Below are 9,745 nucleotides of genomic sequence, written 5' to 3'. Positions count from 1 at the left end.
CTGTATATTCGACCTTCGATTAATGTAGCTTCACATTCCAGAAAATGTATAACCTTGAAACTTCTAGCTAGTAAAAGGATGGCTGCCGTAGACTCGCAGCTGAGCCTGCGCACCGCGTCTAGACATTATTTTTCCGCGATGACGCGTCAGAAAATCTAATATCTTATGAATTCATCAAAGGTAATTAAATACGACATTTAAAAAAGTTTTGTTTCTACATAATTTGGCTGTATTGAACTATCAACGTACACAATCATGTTGTATGATGGTCCTTCATTGACGGACTATGTTTTTTACATTACGTCAATACGTAGACTTGTACAAGCTCAAGAACCTTGGACAAACTATCAGAATGGACTTCACAAGTTCCAATTATTGGAGAGAGAAAAAAACTATTGATTGAAATAATAGGTTTGAATTTTGCTTTGGTCGATTGCATAGGGTGATGAATTGAGTTAGTCTTGAAACAAATTCAACATGAACTGTTTCGCAGTTCATTAAATTTGTTTCAAGACCAACTCAATTCATCATCCAATAAAATCGACCAAAGCAAGATTCAATCTTTAATGAAGTGTGGTTACATGTATCGTTTTGAAATTGTAACCACATGTTACGTATTGAAATTGTAAGCATATTTAGCGTTATGACATAGGGAGCACATGTGATATTTCTAGATAGTTAGCACATACGAAGTCATGGAATTCTGATCACATGCCTCGTGGTGAAATTATGACCACAGGTGATGTTATAAAACTTCAAAAACAAATACATGTGATACGATGAAATTGGAAACACCTGTGACGAACTTATTAGCAAATGTCCGTTGGATGTGTATCACTATGATAAACATAACCCGAGGTGTTTACACTGCGGCCAATCAAGTTTATCAAATCGTCGAGACGTTAAACACTCGCAAAACACAAAGATTAATTATTAAATTTTGTGCAAATGTATTGCTTGAACAAATGTATTAAGTCTTTATTGGTCTACAAAAAAGCTAAATAGCCTTCGACTACCGCCGGTCACAGGGATAAGCCTTAACATCATGAAATGATGAATCGGCTGGACAATTAACCTATAATTTCGCACTGTCATCATTTCTTCTTTGTACATAAATAAACATATTTTTATTTATATTTACATTTTAAGCAAAAGAAAATTAAAGTAAATAGAGAATAAGGAGACAAATGATATTATATATATACTACTCACATTTAACTAAGGATCACTTTTATTTTTGGGCATACGTGAAAATAAATATTTCATTTGGTTTATATTGAGATTATTTTTGAAAAATTGATTGTTTTTTTAATTCATCAGCATGCAAAAAATCCAAAAATCGTAATTACAGTCGGAAAATGAGCCACAGTAAAAGGGTTACCCTTAAAATTGGTAACAACGAGGTATTCACTTAAAAAAACTTAAATTGAACAAAACTCATTCTTCATAAACAGAAACTGTTATAGCATCGAGTGTGACACCCATGAGCATCAATTACAGCTTCACAACGTCTGCACATGCCCCGGATGAGATCGCGTATCCGGTGTTGTGAGATAGCGTTCCGTTTAGCTACCAAAGCTGTTCCCAGCTCCTGGAGCGTTCTTTGCTGAACATTTCTGGCAGAGAGAGCTGTCTGCAGCATGTCTCACATGTGCTCGATAGGCGAGCGGGCTGGCCAATCCATTCGTTGAATAGTCTCTTGTTGTATATACTGCTCAGTCACCCTTGCTCTATGTGACCTAGCATTATCGTCCATAAGGATGAAGTCAGGGCCGATAGCGCCAGCGTAGGGTCTGACATAGGCATCAAGGATTTCATCGCAGTAAATCCGGGCCGAAAAGGTACCATTATGGAAGGTATGGAGGTCAGTTATCCCACGAAGGCTAATCGGTCCCTAACATGGCGGACAGTTAAGGGAACTCGTATTGCTGGTCTACGTTGACCTTAGACCAGCATCATGAAGACGGTTCCTAACTGTCTAAATGGCTACCCGGGTACCAGAAGCTGTGGCAGTCTGGAACCTGTGACGCCGTGTCTGTATGAGCAAAAATCGGTCTTGGCGCTGCGTTGTAGTACTGGAACGTTTCCCTTAATTTTGGATACGATTCCACATTCTTGGCACCACACTTTGAGACACCCCAAGGTCTGCTGCAACCTGACGTTAAGACATGCTAGCTTGCAGCATTCCGATGCCCCTATTTATTTCACCATCATGTAACCGTTGTCTGGTTCGTCATTGTGCCATATTAAAACAAAAATAAGCAAAGAATATTCATCAAACCTATTTCCTTTTCAGTTCACACAATGCCTTACTTATCCTAGCTTAGCTTTTAAAAGGGGTGTACATGTGAAAAAACGTGCACGCGCTTTTATGGTTGACTGAACACACCCACCCAGGACTATTTGGAAGGCTAACATATTCGACAAAATCAGTACGGAAGGAAAATGTAATATCCTTTCTAACATTTTGATTTTTTTTTTTCAAAATATAGGTGATCCTTAGCAAAATGTTAGTAGTATGTATCTCCAGCATAGAATATTGCAAAAGCCCCTGCGTCTTTCTAACATAGGCTCCATTTCATTACAGTTCCTTGTGATTTCGCTTTTCTACAAATTTATTTCATGATCAAGTATCTTTAAATGGTGCCTAATTTTGAAAAAAAAAATGTGCGCACTGACCAGATGAATCTTAATCAATTAGTTTACAATAGTGAAAACAGACAAAGCACCATGGATATGATTTGTGCGGCCGTTTTTGGCCTAATGGACGGACAAGCAGTGTTACCGCTCAATTTAGGTTCACCTTCGTCGGAGTATTCCATACTATCATCAGACCCATCAACTTCGTCAAGTCTTCCTGACTTCGTTGCATAGTCACTAGAAAGGTCATTAGTCATGGAATCAAAACTAAATCTCCTGTCTGAAAATTGACCAAAATCATCCATTGACCCATCAACATTAGTGCCAAACCCTCCGTTTGTCCCATAGTCATTACTCCCAAATCCTCCCTGTGTCCCGTAGTCATAATCTTCAAATCCACCCTGTGTTCCATAGTCATAATTCCCAAATCCATCCTGTGTCGCATAGTCATTACTCCGAAATCCACCCTGTGTCCCATAGTCATAATTCCCAAATCCACCCTGTGTCACATAGTCATTACTCCCAAATCCACCCTGTGTCCTATAATCATTTCCGTCTAATCCGCCTATTGTGTTAAAGAAAGTATTGTCGCTAAATCCAGCCATTGTACCATAGCCATTAGCGCCAAATCCTCCCAGTGTCCCATAATCAGCAGCGACAAATCCATCAAATGTTTTATAGTCGTTTGAACCGAATACATCCTTTGTCTCATGGCCATGATAGTTAATCGTATTAACTGTCTTATGGATGTTAGAACCAAATTTACCTATTATTCCATGTTCATCCGTGCTAACTTCATCATATGTGAAATAGTCGTATGAACTAAATCCCCTTATTGTCCCATAGAGATCAGTTCCGAACCCGCCGAGTAGCCCGGTACTGCTTGTTCCGGATCTTCCCTCTGTTTCATGGAGATCTGATTCCAATTCTCCTGTTGTCCTGACAATATCAGTTACGAACTCCCTTTCTGAATCAGAAACACCTGTTCCGAATTCTTCCGTGGAGGAAATCTGAGTCTTCGTCGGACGTATAAAGGATTTAAAGGAAGTGAAGCGATCAGATGATATTACACCAGATGTTATAGCAGTAATATGGTTTTCGGATGTAAATGTTTCCCAAATGTGGACATTAAAACTGTTATATGAGCCTGTGCTAGGAGCACTGATAACACCAGTTTTATACGTGTCCGTGTTTACCATTGACGAAGTCATTGTTGCGTGAATGTCAGATGTAACCGTGGGCTCAGCTTCTGTTGCCAACCCATTCCCATTTCCTGTTATGTCCCCAGACCCTATCTCAATTGTTCCCCATAGCCATATTCCAGTTGTTACATCCGGCCCATTTCCTGTTGTTACCCTGGACCTGAATTTTTTTCCAGAACTACGTTTCGATCTGGTTACACGATCGTTAATTCTCGATGTTAGCCTATCTTCAGACAACGTTTCAATTTCCAAGATGGTGGTCATTTCAGCTGCTTCTGAGTCAACGCTGGATGTATCGAATTCCTCAGAGTCGTAGTAATAATAATCATACTCACAGGATACGTGAACATTATCCAGCACTGTAATAGATGTAAACAGAATATCAAAAACTGTTGTTCTTATGGCAGACGACGGATATAGCGGAATAGCATTACCTAAGAAATGTTCATGTGTTTAAGAATTCCAAGTATGCAATACTCAATATGTATTTAACATCCAGAAGACCTGTGTGACAGTCATCGTCTATATTGGTGTAGATGTGGTCACTAAAGCGGAAAATGTAGGTCACAAGCAGCATCCGAAGCATCGCATGTGATAAGTATCCTTATATACATAAGCTATCCAAGTTTAGTTGATGTACAACAAGTAGTTACTTGGTAAGTGACCTAAACCAATCTTCTTTACCATAGTGCAAATGAGGCGTGACCTTAACCAATCTTCTAAATATGGTCAGTCAAGCGGAAAATGTAGATCAGAGGCAGCATCCAAAGCATCGCATGTGAAGAGCATCATAAGATACATAAGCCATGCAAGTTTAGTTGATGTACAACAAGTAGTTACTAAGTAACTGACCTTAACAAACCTTCTCAACCAGGTCACTAAAACGGAAAATGTAGGTCAGAAGCAGCATCCGAAGCAATGCACGTGATAAGCATCCTTATAGCCATAAGCCATGCAAGTTTCGTTGATGTAGGACAAGTAGTGACTTAGTAACTGACCTTAACCAATCTTCTTAAACTTGTCATTGAAGCGGAAAGTCATCCTTTGATACATAAACCATGCAAGTGTAGTTGATGTGGGACAATTAACAACTCGGAAACTGAGCTGAACCATTATTCTTAACCCTAGTGCAGACAGACGGACGGACGGACGGACGGACGGGAATCGCCTATCTATAAGCCCTGATTGCGTTGCGATCCGGTCAAAAAATACAATACTTATCAATGAGACTGCATTCGTCATTCGTGTCTATTTAAGCCATGAACTTTTTAAGGGGTTCTACAAATATTATAATTTTTAAAGAGATAGGCTACTTACCATAAAGTTTTTCTCACAAAAAAAGATCACATTACTCAGAAAGGTGAGTCTTAAATCTAAAAAGCAATTAAAGGGAGGCAACTATTGTAAAAAGGTGAGGTTATTTTGAATGTAACGTAAATCTGCTTAATGCTGACTTTTCTACACTTAAGAAGTCTTAAATTGAAGTGAGTGGATTGATATTTTGTACCCGGGACGTCTAGTCAATAAACGGATATGACTGTAATACATATAGTCCAGGCAATCTAGCCAATTTAACCATTTAATATGGAAAAAAATGCAACAGACTTTATTTGGGCAATGAGGTCATCTATAAGATGTCCTGAATAACATACTAAAAGTCATAAGAAATTACTGTTGCTGAAATAGGTTAAATATGCAAAATTTATGCACATAAGGAATCATTTCGAATAGGTTACGTCTTGTTGGATGCAATAATCATAGAAAAAAAATCCAATATGTCCACCAAAAATCCATTTCTTATCATATATTTGCACTGATATACGACATATTGCATTGAATGAAATTGTATACCAATATAATCAAGGCAGGTAAGTATTTTCAAGTTTATTCATTACATCGAACTTTAGTAATACACTCATCAACATCAATTCTACACATCACATATAGAGTATAACAGAAAGGTGACACAACATGATACTATCGTCAATACAGTGATTGATCATTATAGTTGATACACCGTTGGACTGGGTGCAACTCAACCGTCGTCATCATAAGCATTTGACAAGTCTGGTAACTGTGAGTTGGTATAGCTCACACCACGGCATTTTCTGCACACATTTGTGCAAGGCAAGCCATATTTTCGGCATGTGCACCTCCGGGTGGTACAGTCCTTTTTACAGCTACAACAGATGACATCCAGTAGTTCTGATGGAGCGGCTGGTTGGTCGGTCTGTTTTGGCAGATATCTCCCGTCAACAAGGTTCCATCCAAAATCCTCTGGTTTCATACTGATGCAGGCATCTTTCCAATCCATAACCTGATAGTATACACGAAGGCTGTGATACTTGGAGGAGCCAGAGGTTGGTGGTAGACTTTGGGGTTCCACGGCGGCGGTGCCTTTTGAAACCTTGTCACAGAACTGCCGGTATCGTAAGCTGTCTAGTCCTTCGTCTTTGGCACCTTCATACATTGACACCAATGCCTTCTCTCCTGCTGCAATGATCACCTCCTCCGCTTGATCAGGTTGATTGAACAATTTGTCCTGATTGTAGAAGACAGGGTCATTCTTGATTTTCTTGACTGCCACGCACTTCCCTTAACCAAACAGGCGAGAGGTAGTATCACAGCAGATGATCACAAAATTTAGGACCGAGCAACTCCCTGGATAGTTTTATGCACCAGACTCTCTTCCTTTTGGTGAATTGTTTAGGCTCTGGTGCCATGAACAACTCGTGTGCGTCCATTTCGACATGGTGCAGTAGGTGAATCAGCAAGTCTTTGTCATCCCCGATCAGTACAGTGTCTTTTGTTTGGGCAGAGGCAACTGCTGTTTGAACAATCAACACGTCGGCGTCGTGCGTTGCCTGGTCTATGCTACAGCCAGCTCTCTCCAGCTTGTCGTTCAGATAATGGATAAATCGCTGCCTGTTTTCCTTGTTGTTCAGGAAATCTTCTTTCTTTGATTGAATCATCATATCACCATCGAAGTGTAGTGTCACAACAGCACAAGCCCCTGTTCGTCTCAGTTGTGTGGCATCTTTGGCTGCGGGCTCATCTTTGTACCCATCAAAGACAACGACAGCAGCACCATACTTCTGTGTGACGTACGCAACATACATTTGACACACACTGTCAAATTTAGATCCTCTTGGCCATGGTATGCGATAAAGTAGAGGACCATCATCTAGCACATAGTGGACATTTGCATTGGGTTCTCGTTGCTCTCCCTTCATAGACTTCCAGAGCACATCGGCCAGTGTTGCCTTTTTTGCCTGCAGGGGGAGTGCAGCTGATTCAAACAGTGCAGGTGGATGAGTGCAGAGCTCATACTTGAATAATATGAAACATCTTCTGAACGCTGTCTTACAGTTACCAACCTCTGAAATATCAACTGTGGATCCAACGTTACGGATTGTCCTTTGACCTTCACTGTTGATCTTGATCCAAGTGTCGTGACCTGGTCAGCTTTCCTGAAGACATACTCTTCTACAGACCATGGAGTCTAGAATATCTTCCCCAATTTCTCTTGATCGGTCAACGTTGACTCCTTCTTGGGCCGTCATGCCATTGGCGATGTTGAACAGCGATGGATTCTCAACGAATGGATCCCTCTGTGCGAGGTAGCTGATAAGATTCAGGGTGTCATTGACATCTCTAGCTTGTCTAGCCTTTGACATATTCTTGTGTTGGTCACTGGTCTCATATGACACACCAGTGAACTTCTGCATGGCAGGCACATGCCGGCATAAACATGACCCACGGTAGGCGCTGAGTTTCGGTCATGCCCTTTCCTCGTGTCAGGCCTCCGTGCGTCTTTACGCTCCTCGTTAGCATCTGCTCTATGATGAGGTCTGTGAACAATCCTCCCCAGTATCTGTCACTACGCCTCACTACATGATACCCTTCCTCGAATTTCTTATGGACATCGGGGTGTGTGTTTCGGGCAGCAGGGTCATCGTTTGCAGATATACATATGCGGACTTCGCATACAATTTGTGTCCAGCTGCTGCAAGAAAGGTAGCATTTCACGTACTGACTGAAGATGCAATCTCAAGTTTCCCGTTCGCTCTGCTTTGAGAAACCTTCGCAGGATATCCACCATCTCCAGATACTGTAACCATATGGTTGCTGTGCGCCCAGTCATCATTTTTTTCTTCGCATTCACTTTACTTTGGAGTCGCACTAACGCTTCTGATGAACACACCTCTTCCACAGTGAATGAACACGACATGCTCTGTCATACAGTTCCGCAGCTGCAGTCAGGTCAGTCGTGATGGTGTCTTTGTCTAAATCGTGTGTCTCGTCATCATCATCTGACCGTTCCGGATTTTGTAGAACACCTACAGCTTCGGAGTCATCAGCTTCCTGCTAAGTTGGTACTGGAACGTTGTATGTATCGGCCACAAGAATGGTATTGAGTGCAGCATCTATCAGCAGGTGACCACGGACTGCCCTTAACACAGCTTTGCCTGTCAACATGTGGCTAACAGTGTTGCTAGCATATGCAATCTCGAGGAGTTCCTGTAGTCCTGAATCGGCCATCAGGTGTCCGATACTGCCTAAGAAGCTCATCTGCATATGGAACCCACCAAGCCTCAGAACCATACACTTCAGGTCACTGTCATCGGGCTGAGACCGGATAATCATCATCGCTTTTTTTGGTGATTGGTGAAGATTTGCACGCAAATGTATGATCAGATATGGATTTTTGGTGGCCATATTGGATTTTTATCCATGACCAACGCATCCAATCAAATCGTAACCTGTTCTAACCGATTCCGTATATCCAAAAACCATAGAATAGCACTTTAAATAATTCAAATATATCTTGTGATAGTGGAGATATGAGAAATTATATATTTTTGGCGGCCATCTTGGAATTTTGCATATTTAACCTTTTTCCGCAACAGTAATTTCTTTTGACTTTTAGTATGTTATTCAGGACACTTCATAGAAGACCTCTGTGCCCAAATAAATTCTGTTGCATTTTTTTCCATTTCAAAAGTTAGGTTGCCTGGACTAATAGTGTCTATTTGAAGATTTCAACACGTGCGAATATGTTTCAGTACCGCGTGCATTATTTTTCCCAATTTCAAGTCTGAAAGCGGTTCACAAATTATTATCTGTGGTTATAGAACAACCAGCCGATATCTTTCTCAACTCCCTGGGGAGCATACAGCCGGTGCTGCCATTTAGGCGCTCACAGCTAGCATTCTACAATGACGTACTCATTTACAGCTGAGTAGTCTTGAACAGATACAACACAGTGCCGTGACATGAACCCTTCGAGACTACCGTGCCTCGTATGGGCTATGGGGAAGTTAGCTCGTCTGGTTTTAAAGTTATTTTATAATTCAAATTCCTATCGAATAGATCACAAAGTTTTTAAATTAAACTTGATAACAGATCAGTGGATACTGCCTGTGGATAGCGTTGAACAGTCGATGTTATGTACAAGGATTTTAATTGATACGTCGCCATATAGAAAGTTGGTCATTAAGCCTCATCCGTCGGGGCGTGGCACATATCCCCAACCCCAAAGTCCGTATGCATGTATATTTACCCCAACCCACACAGTCCGTGCTTATATGCAAACACAATACATATATATACGGACTGTCGGGGTTGGGGATTTGTGCCCCCGGGGATTTGTGCCTTCATTCTGTGTGTTTGTGTTGAACGTCCTAGTAACATCAATGGTCATTTAAGGACATGCCAGGTTTTGGTGGTGGAGGAAAGCAGGAGTACCCGGAGAAAAACCACCGACCTGTAACCAGTACCTGGTGACTGCCCCGCGCAGGCATCGAACCGTCGACCCAGTGGGGTGTGTGTGTGAGTGTGTGTGTGTGTGTGTGTGTGTGTGTGTGTGTGGTGGTGGTGGGGTGTATGTGGTGGTGGAGGTG

The sequence above is a fragment of the Mizuhopecten yessoensis genome, unplaced genomic scaffold (assembly GCF_002113885.1).
Source record: "Mizuhopecten yessoensis strain PY_sf001 unplaced genomic scaffold, ASM211388v2 scaffold9311, whole genome shotgun sequence".
Classification (NCBI taxonomy): Eukaryota; Metazoa; Mollusca; class Bivalvia; order Pectinida; family Pectinidae; genus Mizuhopecten; species Mizuhopecten yessoensis.
Note: the sequence above shows the minus strand (reverse complement) of the source record.